Raw genomic sequence first — 18,997 nt, 5'->3', positions numbered from 1 at the left:
AGAACAGGGCTAATAACTGTTGGGTCTTCTGCAGAGTTTATGTGTTTTAAATAAAAGGATTCGAAGAGAACTTAAAAATGGCAGCACACTGCACAAATCTAACCGCAATTGGTGCTACTGTCTGGATTTGTTAGGGTCTGAAGAAAACGTCTCTGCAAACCTAAAACTTAAATGGATGCCAGGGACCCGTGCCCATCCTCTAGGTAGTGATGGTGCAGGCTTTATTTTCAGAGTAAAAAACTGTCTTGAAGACGATGTGTCTCCCAAAGGCTCATGTGCTGGAGCCATGGTCAATGCAGCAACCTCTGGGAAGCAGGACCTACCAGAAGGTGGTTAGGTCACTGGGAATACCGTCTTCAGAAAGGATTAACATATTAAGACAGCCCTTACAAAAGTAGGCTGTCAAGTGACACCAGCCATGCACTTGTCCCCTCTGCAAACAAACAGCTGCTTTTCCCATCCCCTGCCATGCTGTGACCCAGTCAAATAAACAGAGGCAGTTGAGTAGGTACAGGTGCCTGATGCCAAACCTGATGACTAGAGTTCAGTCCTGAGAGCCCACATAGAGGAAAAAAGGAAATCGTCCTCGGAATTCAACCTGCACACCGTGGTGTACACATGCACACGTGTTCTAGCGCACGCGCACACACACACACACACACACACACACACACACACAGGTGCATACACTCACACAAATAAACAAATATGAAAAATAATGCAAACCATATTCAAGAAATCAAATCACCGTTAGCACAGACATTGCTTCCCAGGTACAGTACTGGAGCTTGGGTTCTCAAAACAAATCTGCAGCTTTGTCTTGAAGGGAAACCGAGGCACCATACCATCTGCTGGAAACGGTAATTGCAATGTGTCATGTAGCCCTGGGGCAACTTCATGGTCGTCTGCAGGAGCTACTGAAAGCCTGGCCATGAAGGCTCACATACCTGCTTTTGTCCCTGATTCAGAATAAACAATGCATTGTGGCAATGAGCGCAGAATCTGGGCCCAACCTGGATCGTCATCTTGTACCCACCCCTTCCTTCTGACCTGTATCTATAGAATGGACACACTGGACACACGCCCTTCCATGTTCAGAAGAAATAAGGTCTTAGCACATTAAGATACATAAAATAAGTGATATTCCTCTCAGTGTCCTCAAGGACTCTGTTGATGCAGATGTTATTTTATTTCAAAACGAGTTGTTTTAACCTGAGTCTTTTTTATTTTTATTACGTGTGTGTTTGTGTCTGTGTGTGTGTACATGCACTGCCATGGTGCATGTGGAGAGGTCAGAGGGTTGTCAAGTTTGCCATCAAGCACCTTTACCTGCTGGGCCATCCCACCAGCTCCTTTAAACAGGCCCCTTACACGACTCCGGGGAGAGGATGACAGAAACTATTCATTTCCTTTTTATTCCATTTCATAATTACAGTTATGATTATAAGCATAACTTGACCTCTTACAAAGCTACTCCACACAGAGAAGAAACTCCAAGTCCCTTAACAGTCTAACTGACCCATCAAGAATGACTAGCTACTCCCATAACCCAGGAGGACGCAGTAACAAGGACCTTGCTGGGGTGGAAGCTCAGCAGTGAAAACCAGGCCAATATTAGTCATTTTCTACCAACAATCTGGTCTTTGATCTTCAGGAAGTTTCATCTGTTCCTGTTTCTTGGGCAGCAAACAAAAGGCCTCTGATCTACCTGGAGATGGCTATGATAACAAAGAGGACTATTTTTAAACCCCACCAAGAAAAGGAGCAAGACACACCAAGAGCCCGGGATATCCTGCCATCTCCTAGAATCTGGCAGGCTTGTTGGAGACGGTCCCCAAGGGGCCAGCTCTGTCTAACGCTTTTTCGCTTTTTCTTTTCTCATTTCTGCTCCTTTCCCCGAATCTCAAGCTGTGGCCTCACCCCTAAAGGCTTCACTTCCCTCATCTGTTTACCTCTATGCCGGCTCCACCAAGTCCTGCCAGCAGAACTGAGCATCACCTGGGCGACACCCTGCAGCTGTCTAAACGATGCTTGGATGTTCTGAACTGACGTGAAGGCTAGTCTCACCAAGTGCCATGGTGCCCACCTATAATCCTGGCACTTGAGGGTCTGAGGCAGGAGGATGGTGTGTATAAGGACATCCCTGGATATATCTCCAGTTCAAGGGCTACATGCGGGACATCATTTCAACAAGTGGTACCCACACTCCAGAACGCTTCTAAGCCAACGTGAAACTTCCTGTCTCCTCTGGTGGTTCTTCTCTTTCTCTTTCACATTTGAGCTGGATCCTCCCACACTGTAATCAGAAGAGACTACCCACTGCTACTTGCCAGTTCCCAGGAATGCAAATTCTATAAGGAGGGATGGTGGGGTTGGGCAGGGGGAAACTTGTATACAGGGAAACAGGACACGCAGAAGTCCTTACAATTTTGTTCGGGATGTGACCTTCCCCCCTCCCCAAAACCCCACTTCCTTCTGAGCAGATGTTAGACCTGTTAGAGCTACTAAGTAAAATGCAGACCCATCGAAACAATCCTTTTCAAATGGCTACTGACTTAGAAGCACACCGGTGCAGAGGATCATGGGAAATAGACATGTTAAAATTAAGAGCTGCTACTGGGCTCTGGACAGATGGCTCAGCAGTTAAGGACACATGCTGCTCGGGGGAGGAACCGAGGTCTCTTCCCAAAACCAATACTAGGCAGTTCTCAATTGCCTCTTACTCCAGCTCCAGGAGATCAGAACCTTCCTCTGGCCTCCACAGACACCTGCACACACACAGTGCACATATATTATACTCCAGCACATACACATAAAATAAATCTTATTTATTATTTAAATACCTTAAACATGGTGGTCCTTCCAAGCACACCTGATGTGTTACAGTGAGGACCCTGTTTCCCTAGCCCCATAACAGCCACTAACTAGCTCTGTGACAGATATAGGCATAGTCGCTGTCAACCTCTAGTATGAATGGCATCGGACAGCCTTTAATGGAGATGCTATGCACAGAGATACTTATTGCAGCACACACAGGTACAGTAATGCTCCCTGTGTAAACTGTGCTGGTTATCAAAGATGATAAAGACTGAGTGCGTGCCTCCCCTCATCTTAACCTTCGGGGCCAAAAACTCTGAACAGGAAAATCTGACCTCAGATGACAGATCTATAATGTTCCTACTGGCCTAAAACCTTCTTATAAATTGGTTTAATATTTAGGCTGTGATAAAGTGATTTATACTGGGAGAGTTGGTTTGTGGCCATTCTCATGGAAAATGATGAACTGATTCACTACACATAAAGTTGTCATTGGTGAGACAATCAGTATATTATCAGATATACTGTATGTACACTTTATGAGACAATCAGTATACTATCAGATGTATACTGTTTGTATACTCTATGAGACAATCGGTATACAATCAGATGTATACTGTATGCACACTCTATGAGACTGTTGGCGGGCGGTCAATAGAATTAACCAGACTAGCTTTAATATAAAATATTCAGCTTTAATAAAGGAAAGAAAGGGGGACTTACATAGCCTGGGTTCCAGCGAGGAGCACAGGAAAAACAAAGAGGAAGCAGGAAGCACACCCGCAAGTTTTATAAGTAAATCTTAGCCTAAGGGGAACACACCCCACAACCCCAACCTTTATCTCCTTTTGATGACCGCTACAATTTACATATGCTAATTTTACTGTGACATACAGTCTGGGGCGTTAAACATCTCCATCGATAAATCATGTGATGGTTAATTTTTACTGCCAGCTTGGTTGAACTAATAATAATGTAGGGCATAAATGCGGCACACTTTGGGGTGTGTCTATGGGAGCTTTTCCAGAAGGGATTAACTGAAGAGTGAAGATCCACCCTGAATGTGGGCCACACTCTCCCATGGATCCCAGACTAAATAAAAAGAGGAAATGGAAAATGTATGCTGAATGCTGGCTTGCCTCTCTCTACTTCCTGACCCACCAGGATGTGAGGAGTATCAGCATTACATGAACTCCACCATGAAGGCAAGCACACACACATACAGATGCACACACAGAGACATATACATACACACAGACACATGTACATAGACAAGCACATACATAGAAACACACATAGACCCTCCCACAAACACATACAGACCCCCACACACAGACCCCCCCCCATACACACACAGACAAACATACACAGACCCCACACAGAGACCCACACACAGAGAGAGAGACACACACACACACACACACACACACACACACACACAGTGACTGTACCCTTTTAAATTATGAGCCAATAAGAAAAAAATCCCTTCTTTCATTGTCTCCTTAAGCTGGTTCTATGGGGCATTTTTGTCACAGCGTCAGGAACGTCACTAGTACAGACTGTCTTCCCTGAACAGAGTCCTGCTTGGCTGTTTGTACCATCATCCAGAAAGTATACACTCTCATGGGCTCTTGACAGCATCTCCGAGACAGCTTTATCTCCTCCAGCTTACCCAAAGACCCCTTTCTCCAACTACCCTCACTTACCCTGCCCTCACCACACACTGGTTTCATAATTCTCCAATGCCACTCCCTTTCTTTTGCAGCCCACAGCTTGCCAGGTCCTCCCAGTCGCTCCCCTTCCTTCTGAGAGTACCCCTCCCCCAAGTACACTCTCCCCAGGACTCTCCAGTAGTTCACTCCAGTAAATGCCCCAGCCCAGGCTGCCTCATCCCATTTTCTGACCCTTCCAGCAACAGCAGCTGCAATGTTCTGTTAACTAAGCTCAAGACCTGTCAACACTGCCCTTGGTGTCGCTGGTACTGCTGGACTTTGAAATAGAATTTCTGACCTCTAAATCTGACCCCAACTCTTCCTTCTGCCACTTAAATACCAATTACTGGGGGCTTTTTTTCTTTCTAATTCAAACAGATCATTTATCTATGTGTAAATGAATTTGATTAAAACTTTCATTTAGTAACTGGCTTCTCTTAAGGAAACTTCCAAACTGTTTTAAATTGGAGGTATACAAAGGCTTAATTAGAACTTAGAAATTGAGAACAAAAGAAAACAAGCTGACCAGAAAGCAGTTGGATGTAGCCCAAACTGACTTTAATGAGACACGTAATTAAAATAGAAATGCCACTGAATGATTGCCTTAACCAACCCCTGCCACATGGTGCTGAGGTTGGGTTAAAAGGGAGCCTGTTCTCATCTGTCTACTTCACAGTGGCTTAGGGAACCTACCCATATGAGGGCACTTCCAGGAGTGGTGGTTCTGAGAGACTGGGGATGGGTTATGAAAAACAATCCAACCAAGACAGAGGCCTGTCTGGCCATTGCTATGGGGACACCTACCTCCCAAGCACCATAAGACAGAGAGTCCCAAGTCATTTGCTGGGTAAGCATAGCCCCACAGAGGGACTGAGCCGTCACAGGTACAAGAGAACAACCACATCATGGCCCATGCTGCCTGCTGAGTGTGAGACCCTTCCTCTCTGCTCTTTCTACATTTCGCCTTGCTCCTTCGTGTACCAGCTCCCTTCTGCCTTCTTCTCCCTGCCCCCACTTCATACTAGTTTTCTCTTGCTGCCCTTTTCTCTCATGAGTCTCTTTTCATCATCTATGTGCACACATGTGTGTACAAGTGGACATGCATATATGCTTGTGTGCATACAGAGGCCAAAGGTCAATATTTGGTGTCTTCTTCAGTGATGCTCTCTCTACCTTATGTTTTGAGGCCATGGCTATCACTGAACTTGGAGTTCATCAATTCCGCCAGTCTGGCTGGTCACCAAACTCCAGGGATCAAACTGTCTCTGCCTTACTCAGTGCTGGGATTACAGAAACGCGCTGTTGCACCCAGCTTTACACAGGAATGCTGGGGACCTGAACTCAGGTGTTCAACTTGAATGGCCAGCACTTTCCCGTCAGAGCCATCTCCACTGCCCGTTTCCATCTTTTGTAAATTCTAGAGTGAAAGAAAGAACAGTACTCAACGATCTGTTGAATTAGGACAGGATCCCACAGAACCCAGCTCTGGGTTCAGTACATGCCGTACACATTACAAAATGGCGGGAGCTTGGGCACCACCTTCTAGATGAATGTATAGGATGAACACTGTGAGCCACGAATAGGAGACATCCTCAATGTCCACACATGAGGTTCAGCCCATTCAGTGTCCAGAGCTCTTGTCTGCAAGGAGATGCAAAGACTAAAGGAGAACTGCTTAAAATGGAGATGGTGTGTGGTGGTTTGAAGGACAATGGCCCTCATAGACTCATATAGTTGAATAATTGTGCCCAGTTGGTAGAACTGTTTGAGAAGGATTAGGAGGCGTGGCCCTGTTGAAGAAGATGTGTTAATAGGGGTTGGACTTTGAGATTTTGAAAGTCAAAATGCCTCTCAGTTAGATAGTGTTCTCTCTCTCTCTCTCTCCCTCCTTCCCTCCCTCCCTCCCTCCCTCCTTCCCTCTCCCTCTCCCTCCCTCTCTCTGCCTACTTGTGGGTCAGGATATAAGTCTCTGCTAATGCTCCAGCACCGTGCCTGCCTGCTAGGTGCAGGCTCACCCCCTGAAACTGTAAGTACCCAATAAACTCTAATAAACTGTCTCAGCCATGGTGTCTTGTCACAGCAATGGAAGAGTCACTAGGACACAGTGTTACCAACAGCAAGCACTGAGGAAACAGTTCTGGTCTCGTGCTTCAGATGGCTGAAGACGACTTCACATCTGCAGTGCATTTAAGGAGCACAGGCCAACACACATGATTTTTCACGGGCAGTTCGGAATCACATGTGTAGCACAGATATCACAAGATGACCTAGGCTAGACAGTCGGAAGTGCCTAGGGTTAAGTCCTCATTCACTGTGCTCATATACACAGATGGCCATGACTCAAAACAAACGGCTCACACTCCTTACCTATAAAAGAAGTAGAAGCTGAGCGTGATGGCATACACCTTTACTGCCAGCAGAAGCAGAGGCAGGCAAATGTCTGCAAGTTTGATGCTAGCCTGGTTTAGAGAGCACATTACAGGACATGCAGGTCTACAGAGAGACCTTATCTCAAAAAATCAAACAATAACAATCACTGTTAACAATGATAATGATTAACTAGAAGTATAAAGACCCCCGGAGCTGTGCAAGTAATGACATAGGAAGTGCCTGACAACTATCTTGGTCTTTTGTGCTAGCAGAACAAATCACCTTGAGTTGGGTAAATTACAAACAACAGAAACAGCTCTGGAGGTTGCACAGTCCAAGGTCAAGCCACCAGCAGGCTTGGTGTCTTCTAGAAGGTGCTTCCTATATGTCCTCACTTGGCAGGAGTTCCCTCCACTTCTCTCCACTTCTTTATATAGAACATGAATTTCCTTCAAGAGAGCAGCGCTCTCTCTCTCTCTCTCTCTCTCTCTCTCTCTCTCTCTCTCTCTCTCTCTCTCTCTCTCTCTCTCTGCACTGGTCATGGGTTTCATTATACCAATTCCAGAGAAGACTCAAGTATCCACCTCACCAGCAAAACTGAGCAAGCTGTCAATCTCTCCACCTGGGTCCCTACTTCAACAGGGATATTCCATTTCTAGACCACTGGAAAGTGACTTTCTACCATTCTGCCTGTCCTGCTCAGTCACCTCGCCTGACGGGGAGGAAAGACTGATGTGAAGACATTCATTCCTCAGGGGAGACCAAGGGGCCAAGGACTGACCTGCTGACCCTCCTGCTTCCAGCCCACAGGCTGCCGTCACCCTCCTATTGCGCCCACACACAGAGGAGTCGGGCTCCCCAAAGCCCCCCAGTGGCATGACCTGCAGCTGTGACGGTTCAGTTCAGGCCAGGATGTAGAAGCACCTACTTCATCTCCGGATCCATATTGACACCTCCCTGCTAGCTTTACCTGTATCAAAGCTGAAATGTGGAGGCCTGGAGAGATGGCTCAGTGACCCAGGTTCCACTTCCAACACCCAGAAGGCAGCTCACAACTGTCTGCAACTCCAGTCCCAGGAGACCCAATGTCCTCTTGTGGCCTCTGCAGGGACTCTACGCACACGGCACACAGACATACATTTAAGCAAACACTCCAGACCAGCGTGGACAACTTAGTGTGTCCCTGGATGAATTTTTTAAAGAGATGGCTCAGAGAGTAAAAATGCCTTGCTGCTAGGCCTGACAACTGACACCAGCATTTGTGACACCCTTTTAAAGCTACACCTCTGGTGCGCACTGCTCAACTTGTGGGTGGATCCGCTGGGGACGCTCCTCTGCCACAGCAGCTATTGACTGTTCATAGAACCTTAGGGAGGGGCCCTGTGAGTCCTGTAACTTCCTAAGCGTCATTAGATTCCCAATTCTTGTGAGCCTCCTCTACCCCCTCCAGAGAGGAGTGTGTCAATTCAAAGGAAATGGTTATGCAACACTTGGTACTAAAAGAAAAAGAGCTGATTATGTGAAGAGGTCTCAGTATGATGTGGGATTCCCCTCTGTATGCTGTGAATACCATTGATTAATAAAGAAACTGTTTTGAGCCCGTGATAACGGAAATAGGTTAAATTATAAAATATAAAATGATGGATATGGGTTAAATTAAGATGTAAAAGCTAGCCAATAAGAAGGTAGAGCTAATAGGCCAAGCAGTGATTTAATTAATATGGTTTATGTGTGGTTATTTCGGGAGTCTGGGCGGCCGGAAAACGAACAAGAGGCCTCCTGCTACACCAGTTGAACAGGTGCTACTAACAGCGGAGCCCATTACAGCCTGGGGTTAGAGGATGCGGTAAGGGAGAGGGATGGTTCTATCTAAGGTGATGGCAGTGATGACCAGTGGGCGGAGATAAGTAGGCAATTATCCAGTGCAACCATGGTAGATGACCATGCTGGGCAACAAAGATCCCAGAGACAGGTTATGAGGCGACTCTCCTCGGAGCACCAAGGCTAAGAGTTAGCCTCTCTGCCTTGAAGGATGTCTTGCTCTGTGTGTCTATCAATCTCTCCAGCTTTCATGGTTGATAGTCTTCGTGCTCCCACACCATCCTCTACCAAATGGACTACAGAGCATACAACTCACCTTTTCTCTCCCAGGGCCAAGGCCTTTAGATAGCTCCCCATTGCACTAGGCTAGATGTCTGCCTGTCCTACCTCTATACTGCCTTGTGTATTTACATTCCTGTCTTTCTCTCCTTCCCTCCCCCACCGTGTGTGTGTGTGTGTGTGTGTGTGTGTGTGTGTGTGTGTGTGCAAGTGCATGTGCACATCTGCACATCTGTGTGCATGGTAGCCCGATATGAGTTCTCTGTGGGCAGTGAATGAGCTTTGTTCATCTTTGTCACTGTGGTGGTTTATTCATAAGCCAGTTTGTCCAAACCAAGCTGCTCAGATATCACTCGCATTGCTTAGATGTTTCTTTGAAGTCTATTTTGCATGAGCAGGGGGAAGTGAACACAAATTTCCACAGTTAATTAAAACCACACTTGCAGTAGACACCTTCTGCAATGTAACGTAATGGCATTTAAATGAACAGAATGAAACAGTCTGCATTACTGAAATTAATCTACTCAAAAAGAAAAAACAAAACAGCTATTTCAAAGGAGGTGCGCCTCACCAAACAAGCAGAAGCGCCAAGGAAGAGAGGCTCCCACCAGCAAGCAGTCCTCTTTTGAACTCAAGCTGCAACCCTTCCCTGGGTCTCCAGCCTGTCAGCTTAGCTGTAAATTTCTGGACTTATCAAACCTCCACAATCTACGAGGCAATCCTTTCAAAGAAACCCAAATGGAGAGATGGAGGGATGGATAGATAATTAGCTATAGGAAGAAACCCAGATGGAGAGATGGAGGGATGGATAATCAGCTATAGGAAGAATCACACACATCGCCCTGGTTCTCACAAACACACATCATGGCATGCATGGCAATGAAAATTAATTTTACTCTGGAGAGCTAGCAAGATGGCTCAGTGGCTAAGAGCAGAGTCAGGATGGTGGCTCCTGCTTTTAATCCCAGACCTGGGAGGTAGAGGCAGGTAGGTGGTCTCTGCTGAGTTCGAGGCCAGCCTGGTCTATCCAGCAAGTTCCAGGGCAGCTAGGGCTACACAGAGAGACTATGAAAGACTATCTTTTTAAAAGGCAGTTAGTTCCCAGCACCACCCACCTAGGTAGCAGGTGACTCTTCTAACCTTCACAGGCACCTGTAGGCGTGTGGCACACAAACAGACATTTGGGCCCAGGCAAAGGAAGAGACCTGGTCAGTTGTCCTCATCAACTTAGACAATGAAACCCAATATGGACAAAGAACCGCCACATACGGGCTGCCCATGCATGCTTCAGCATTGCCAGGGCATAAATTTCAATTTTTTTTTCAATGTGGTACACTTACAAACATTTAAGCCCATACACACACAATAAAAGCAAGTAATAAGGATCTTTCTTAACAAATTAATCTTATCCTTTAGGATCCAAGGACTTTCTTCATTTTTTTTTTCTTTTCAACATCTCATTTCAGAAGATGAAGGCTAAAACTTAAAGGCTGGCGGGATGCCCAACACCTCACTGGTTCTGATACAATTCCAGCTGCTGCTGGCTCAGAGCCTCAGGGCAGTATGTGATGAAGGACACGGACTCAGCTTCACTGCTGGCACAAACTTTCTTGCATGCACTGTGCACCGGCAACACAACGAGGTCACGGCTTCCTACACTACGCTAGCCACACTATCACCACGGAGGCACCGTGGCAAGACCACCGCCTGGGCCTTCTGCCTCGTCTCTCCAGGTCTGAGCACGTGACGATGCGCAGAGCCCGAGTTTCCTCACCCTTCCTACAGCCACCTATGAGGGCTTGAGAAACAGAGAGAGAAGCCAAGTGTGATCCTAGGTAGAATGGGAGGCTGCTGGCTCAAAGCGAAGGACTTAAGGCCCTGGCTGCCTGCGAGGCTCTGAAACAGGAGGGTCCAGGGAAGGCTCGCCTTAAATCCCATCACCTCCAGACAGAGCCCGTGGGGGGCCCTTCGAGACATGGCACGTGTTGGGGTTGCAGTGTAAAGAAAACTATGTCTTGCTGTGGGACTGAGGAGAGCTGTATGAGAAAGAAAATAGATACTCCTGAAATAAAAATAAACTAGCCAGAAATTCCGAAGGAAAACCACAGCACCTGGGGTCAGTCAGACCGACCAGCTCTAGTTCATTTATCGTTCCGCACTCGGCCTTCGGAGGAGTGAACGAAGTGGTTGGCATGGTGACCTGCTTAGCTTTGGGCAAAAGCTAAAACTTGTAAACACAGCTATAAACTACTCACCAAGCTGGCTGGAAATATTTATGACAAATTTAAACGTCTTTAGGATAAAAATAGCATTGCATATTTATCCCTCTAGAACTCCTTTGACTCCCACAACTTGTCCATTCAGATATTAATATACCACCTTCCCAGGAACACCAGAGAGAATTCCTAAGCTGCTTGGAATGTTTAAACACCAATCAACAACTCCATCTGCAGGAACCTAATTTGGGTGTTTAGCCTTCTTTTTTTAATTTTCTGTTTTAAAATTACTTATTTATTTGAGACAGGGTCTCATTGGCTGTCGTGGAACTTACTATGTAGACCAGGCTGGCTTCAAACTCACAGAGATCCTCCTGCCTCTGCCTCTGCAGTACTGGGTTTAAAGGTGTGCACCATCACTACCCATCCCTGGCCTAGCCTTAACATTGTCGCATTTTACTGACTCTGAAGAGATGGTAAGAATAAAAGGCATAAAAAATTAGAAAGAATGTGGATTTTGTGTCAAAGAAAAAAAACAGTTCTGCACTAGCTAGCTGGTGTCCTTGGGCAAGGTATCAAATTATGACGAGCCTTGGTTTTCTCAACCATAAAGAAAGAAAAGGAATGAGATTATAACTGTGGTCATTCTTAATCTTCCTAAGCAGAAACCAAATAAAACGTCACACGCATCCAAATGGCTTATTCACAGCACACGGAGTGAGGCGTTCTTGCTGGGGTTCCAAAGCACTCACTTTCTTCTTCCCTTGTCCCCTCTGAAAACTTTCAAATCTGGTTTTACAAACTGAAAACCATGTACAGAGCTGGGGAGATGGACTCGGTGACTGGAACCCCCTGCTGCTCTCACGGAGGAGCTGTGTTCAGTGCTCAGCACCTGCATCAGGCGGCTCACAACCACCTGCAGCTCCGGCTCTAGAGAACCCAGTGCCCCTTCCTGACCCCCAGGACAGCCCACAAGCACATATCCCAGCAGACACAAAACATAGATACATATTTTTTTAATTAATTTTTTTAAAAAAAGTTACAAAAACAGAGAATTCAGCAATCTCCGCTTTCAGCAATCTCCGCTTTCAACGGTGAAGCGAGAGTCACAATATTGAGTGCTAAGTGGTAAGTCTCAAGCCCTGGACTAATAGCGAAGGTGCCTATTTAACTTAGTGAGGTGAACTTGGCCACCAGTTCTCCTAGCATCCCTCAGCCCGTACCTGTTACAGGGTCCTCCTGGCCTGCATACTGGGCCCTCTACACAGAACTCTTCAGCCCAGGGGGCTGGGCTGCTCGTCCCTATATTATCTAAACGCTTTGATTACCTGCCCTTTTTGTACCTTTGCCAGCTTGGCTGCTGTACCTGGTTCCCCCTCTCTCCCCTCTCTTTCCCTACCCCTCTCCTCACATGGTCCAGGTCAGTCTGGTCGGGTCCACTCTGGACACTCCCGGATGTCCCTGTCTCTGCCTACACTCTCCCTTTTCCTTCATCGTATCTAGGAGCGGCCATGTCCTTTTCTTCTTCTTCTTTTTTTTTTTTTTTCATTCACTAAGTCACTAAATGGACTCACATGTGAAAGAAGTATGAAAAGGACAATGGGGCTCTTCCGGTCGCAGGCGCTTCGGGAGCCGCCGGTTACAGTCCAGCCATGGCCAAGTCCAAGACCCACACCACACACAACCAGTCCCGGAAATGGCACAGAAATGGCATCAAGAAACCCCGGTCACAAAGATACGAATCTCTCAAGGGGGTCGACCCCAAGTTCCTGAGGAACATGCACTTTGCCAAGAAGCACAACAAGAAAGGCCTGAAGAAGATGCAGGCAAATAATGCAAAGGCCGTGAGCGCACGTGCGGAGGCCATCAAGGCCCGGGTGAAGCCCCAAGTGGTGAAGCCCAAGGTGCCAAAGGGGCCCCAGCCGCAAACTCACCCGTCTCGCTTTCATTGCTCACCCCAAGCTTGGGAAGCGGATTAGAAGCTACATGGCCAGGGGTCGTAGGCTCCAAAAAACAAAGCCCAAGGTTCAAGCCAAGGCAGAGGCCTCAGCTGCAGCTCAGGCTCCCAAAGGTGCACAGGCCCCTGTGAAGGCCCCATAAAAAGGTCTCAGTCTGCCAGTGTGAAGACAGATGGACTTGTGTGGATATCTACACAGTGTCTGCAGATGGTCAGGACCTTGTGCTGTTTTTACAAATAAACTTGAGGCGAGTTCTGTTAAAAAAAAAAAAAAAAAAAAAAAAGGACAATGGGGCTGCGTGTTGGGGGTGGACACCTTTAACCCCTGCACTCAGGAGGCAGAGGTGGGCGATCTCTGTGAGTTCAAGGCCACTGGAAACTGGAGCCCTGACCCAGTATCACCATACTCCATCTGTAATCCCAGAACATGGGACACGAAGGCAGGAAGGACAGGAGATAAAGGCCAGCCACAGCTACATAGCAAGTTTGAAGTCAGCCTGGGCTACCAGAAATGCATCAAAAAGAAAAGTGAGGAGAGAAGAAATGAAAGGCAGGAGAAAAGGAAAAGAAGTGTGGAAGGAGCTGGCACACTTTATGAAAAGGTGAGAAGCCCACGAACCAACTACACCGAATCTAGGGGAGATTTCAAGGGCATGCACGGATTAAATGGCAGGCTGAGAACAGTAAAAAAAAAAAAATACAGACCTACAATTCAGAAACTGGTTCAGCCTTGGAAATAGTAAGCTGCCAAATTACTATGGCAGACAGGAAGTTTCCAAGTGAGGAAAAATTTAGAACATACCCCTCCAGGGGTAAAAGCTCAAATAACCCTTTGTACAAAGCTCAGACTATTGTGACCTGGAAAAGCTGCTGGGTCCTACAACTCCCAGTGCATCCCAAGCAGCTTCTAAGACTCTCGGAAGGATGAGGTGCAGAAAGCAGTGTGAGAAGGTCCCGCGTGACTGTGACGGTAAGCAGCACCGGAGAAGAGGTCTAGCTCACCACCAACCCCAACCTCCTCCCAGTGAGTTCAGTCCATCAAACTCCATGTCCGTCCTTTTTGGATTAACTTCATTTTGTCTCTTACAGCTTCTCAGGTTTTGCGGTTTCTTCACGTCTGTCTTCAAATATAGCCAATTCCTTTCTACCTTTAAAAAGCATTTTTAAAAATCTCTCTTGCGCTTCCTGTCATCTTCATCTCTCTTCTTTGAAGCCATCAGGCGTCCCTGGGATGGATCCGGTCATTGTATCTCACCTCAGCCCCTCCTGAACTCGGCAATTAGCTATGCTCACAAAACTCCCTTCTCCACCAACCCCAACAAATTTCTTCTCAGAAAATTCTAACGTTCCTCTTCCCATGGACCTGTAACACCCTCTTCCTTGCTAAATAGTCTCTGCTATGCTGTGTCTCTCGGGATCCTCCCTTGCTCTGACAATGTTCTTCAAAGATGCAGGTTCAAGGTCAAATAGTTTCCTGTCCATTTTCCTTCAGCCACGTCTCAGCGTGCTAATGTCCTTCCTAAAACCCCACGACCTACCTCCAGAGAGACACAATTTGGCTTGCACTGCACAAACACTGTGGCCTACCTGCTGTATCACCTGCAAGGGATAATGGTGCAGAACAAGTCCCCTAGTCACCATACAAGCCAAACCACACAGTCGCCAAGTTCCTGAGTGAGCAGGCGTGTTCCCACACTTACCCAAATATTCTCAAGTTACCCCATTTTGAAACATGAAAATCAATGAGTAGACAGGAATGGAGGGTTGGAATCCACATGGCCTGGACCAAAATTCTGGCTGTACTGCTGGTCAGCCACGGAGCCAACACACTTACCTGTGATCCCAGAAGCCAGTAAGTAGGCTGAGGCCAGAAAAAGAATGCCTGGAGATCAAAGGTCAACCAAAGCTACGTAAGTGTTCAAAGCCAGTGAGAACTGCATAGTGAGACCCTAACACCAAAGACAAACATTAGTCCTTTGACATTAGAAGAGACAAAAAGCACATCTTTTTATGTAGCTAGCTGGCTGGAGGGAGAGTAAAACTGTCAGCTCAATGGCCCAATGTCTGTTTAAAGACTATGGATCTATTTTTTTAAGAATTTCCACAGGCAGGGCCACTGTGGTGGCAAATAATCTGAACCTACCACACTAACAACCCAGCAGCTCGGAGATAAGAAACAGTCTTTATGGAATAGAAAACGCGGTTCCTCTGAGTAGCTTTGGCACTTCCTAATACACCAAACGCCCTTGAATTCTGATCATACTTCTGTTCTCCGATTTCACTACAATCCAGCCCTTTTTCTCCCAATCCGTCATCCATATGCCTGTCCTTACACCTTCTCCTGCCCCGTTTCTTTCCGCAGACCCTGTCATTAGCTCTAAATTGAGCTTTCCTTCTCTTCTAGGAATTATTCAAGCAGCTCCCTGTCCCTGCATCCCAGACACTCATGAAGGAGGCTTCCAGGACAGACTGAAATCGAAGACCGTTCAATGGTGTGGCCTACCTTACTCTTCTGAAAAGGAAGTACTAAGACCCACAGGTGTAGCTCGGCGGTAGAATTTTTTTACCCAGCATGCACACAGCCCTGGGTTCTGAGCCCAGGAACACCAAAATAACCCCCAAGGTAACTCCTGAAAGCTAACTCTTCACCTATGTGTTCTGACAAGGAAGTCTTTTTTTCTCTGAGTCTCGAAACTGTGGGGAAATAATATGTGCTTTTGTGCTGACTAAAGAGTTCACTAAACTAAGCTTCCCCAAGCAAGAGTCAGCCACACCACCTGAAATCACAGCCACCCCCTGATGTAGGTACCACATGCCCACTTTCCAGATCAGGCCCTGAGGGTTTGTTTTTCAGTTTGGGGTTTTTGTTTTGTTTTCTTTTTGTTTGTTTGGTCAGTTGGTTTTGGTTTTTCAGGACAGGGTTTTCCTGTGTGACCTTGTTTGTACTGGCACTAGCTCTGTAGACAAGGCTGGCCTCGAACTCACAGAGATCCACCTGCTCCTGCCTCCTGAGTGCCGGGATCAAAGGCGTGCGCCACCACATCAAGAGTTTGGATGGATTGTACGACTCAACATTGCCTCTAGGTCTAGACTAAAATCTCCACAAGCCAGTTCTTACAACTGCCATCACTGAGCAAGTGAGGTCACAGGCAGATCTCAGCAGGACACTCACCAGTCCGTTACGCAGCCTGACTCTGAAATTTTTCCTCCTGTCATTCCTTCAGCTTGCCACTTCAAATCCCTTGTGCTAGAAAATCTGAGTCCCCACATACAACAACCTCTGCTACAAGCGGAAGATACCAGGGCTGGAGAGACGACTCGGCAGCAACGAACACACTGCCCTTGCAGAGGACTGAGGTAGGCTCCGGCAAGCACAACAGTAGCTCATGACTACCTGTAACTCCGGCTCCATGGGCATCAGACACCTCTGGCCTCCACAGGCACCTGTACTCACATACGCATTATTAAAAAAAAAAAGCAGAAGGTCTCATGAAACCAAAGATGGGAACAGTCAAGCCCAGGATTACACAAGTAGCATTTTTTAGAGTCTTACAGAGAGGTGGATTCCTGTACCCCAGGGGGGGAGTTAGGGGCTCAGAAGCAAGTCTACACAGAAGGGAACTCTAACCAATCAGAATGCTCTGACCTCTCACCTCTCTTAAACACCAGCAACACATCAGTGTCAGTTAAGAAACAGGCAGAGTGTCAAGGGTTGTCACGAAACTCTTGACTATCTTAGCAACTTTGTCCTACAAGGGATGGAACAGTTGTCAAAGTCACCTGACTGGCCTATGGGTGCTTACAAGCAAGAGGGCTGTAGTTATCTCTGGCAGATACCCACATTCCTTACAAGTAGATTCCAGCACGGACTCCTGTGGTTTGAACAACACACACTTAAAGCTTTCTATGATAAGGAGAGATTGAATGGTGAATGGAGGGGCAACACTCTGAGATCATCGCCAAGGTCAAAACTTAGAGAGTTGTGAGACGTGGCAAATGCAGGAAGGGTTGTCTGGGCGGGCCTCTGTTGAGGTTAGGGAAAGAGAAGTATCTTCTTACTTCACAATTGTTCATGGGTGAAGATTACCCAATCGGGAGCCTGAAGATTTAAAATGAGTCAAAGTCCTCACATCCTCACAGGAATGACTTAAGAAGTATGTGAAGATTATTAAAAAGCCAACTGTAGGATGAAATAAAGCTAACCACAATTGCAAACTGATACAACTGCATTCTCATGTTCCAATCTTAACCGGAAAACTCTGTGGAGGCCAGGGATATAGCTCAGTGGGATAGCACTGTCTAGTGTGTGCCCTGAGTTTTATCCTCAGCATGAGGGAAAATAGAAAAAGAATGGGAAGAGAAACGGGAGATGGATGGGAGAAAGGGAGGGAGAGAGGGATAGACGAAGGGAGGGAGGAAAGCAGGGAAGAAGGGAGGGAGGGAGGGACGGAGGGAGGGACAGAGGGAGGGACAGAGGGAGAAATAAAGAAGGAAGAGAGGGAAGAAGAGTAGATAGGAAGGGACAAAAAAGAGGGGAGAGGGAAAAGGAAAGTCCCCCCAAAACACGGCCCTAATTCTATTTCCACCAGTATGGTAAATACGATGCTCATCAGTATACAAAACTAAGAAGCCAAGGCCATAGTTAAAAGGCGTCAGTGTCAGCTTTACCCAAATCTCAGGAGAGCAAGAAGGGCGCAGCAGTGATAGAGCTCCCACACTCAACCCTGTCAACGTCTGCCCCTAGCTGACTGTGCTTACCACAACCAATGAGCTGTTTTGACACATTGTTACAATTAGATGGCAGTTACAGGGATCACTGTTCGAGACCAGCCTCCTGCATTGGGTCCAAAAAGAACAGGCTAAAAATAATAATGTCTAAAAAGATGCAAAAAATAAAAAACAAAGTTGCTCATACAAGGTCTCTACCACTGAGTTTCCCCATCAAGCCCCACGCCAGTTTCAAGAGGCACCATAGTGAAATTCTCTCTACCTCTTACACACACACACACACACACAACAGGATGCTAATTCATTAGCTATTTTCCTAGTATTCTATCTCATCTATAATTTCCATCTTAAATGGGTCCCAAGGGCCCATGTGTTAAAGACCTGGTCCATAGCCTTGGGCATTATGGGAAGACAATTGAGCCCTTAAAGGTGGGAACTAATGAAAGAAACAGCTAGACCCCTGAAGAGGATGTGAAGAGCCCAGGGTTTTCCTGCCTCTCTCTGCTTCCCAGCCGCTATGAGGCAGAAACTCCTCAGCCAAATGCACAGTGGGACGTACGGTGAGACCACAGCCCCAGAGGAACATGACCAGGGAACTGAACCCTCTGAAGGAGAGACCCAGAGCTGAGAATCTGATAATTTGACAAGCAATGACAAGCAGATAAACACTATCTCATGGGGCCTGCCTTCCAAGGAAGTGGATAAAGTGATCTGCAAATGTTATTGGTTTGGTTTATGGGTGACTAAAGAGCTCTGCCCGAAAGATCGAAATCCTTGTCAGAAATCAAAGGAATTCATATTCGATTTTATGGAATGAGAGGTTGCCTCATTCTACGATTGAGAATAAAACCAAAAATAAGTAGATAAGTAGTAAAGTAGACAGACAGATAATAAATAAGAGACATAAGAGATTATAGATAGATGATAGAAATATAGAGAGTTGATAGACAGATAGATAGACAGACAGACAGACAGACAGACAGACAGACAGACAGATAGATAGAAGAATAGACGAACAGACAGATAGCTTTAAGGAAACAAAACACCGAACGATGTTTTTTATTTTGGTTTTTCGAGACAGGGTTTCTCTGTGTAAC

General features: G+C 46.5%; 1 protein-coding gene and 1 pseudogene across 1 annotated transcript in view; one reads left to right on the top strand and one right to left on the bottom strand.

The window, feature by feature from the left end:
* The window catches only part of Mboat1 (membrane bound O-acyltransferase domain containing 1), a 105,167-nt gene that overhangs the window by 67,551 nt on the left and 18,619 nt on the right, over positions 1 to 18,997 (bottom strand). The window lies entirely within an intron of this gene.
* Positions 12,868 to 13,315, top strand: LOC119817025 (annotated as a pseudogene).

This window comes from Arvicola amphibius, chromosome 6, assembly GCF_903992535.2.
Source record: "Arvicola amphibius chromosome 6, mArvAmp1.2, whole genome shotgun sequence".
Taxonomy (NCBI): Eukaryota; Metazoa; Chordata; class Mammalia; order Rodentia; family Cricetidae; genus Arvicola; species Arvicola amphibius.
Note: the sequence above shows the minus strand (reverse complement) of the source record. Positions and strands in the feature narration are given on the sequence as shown.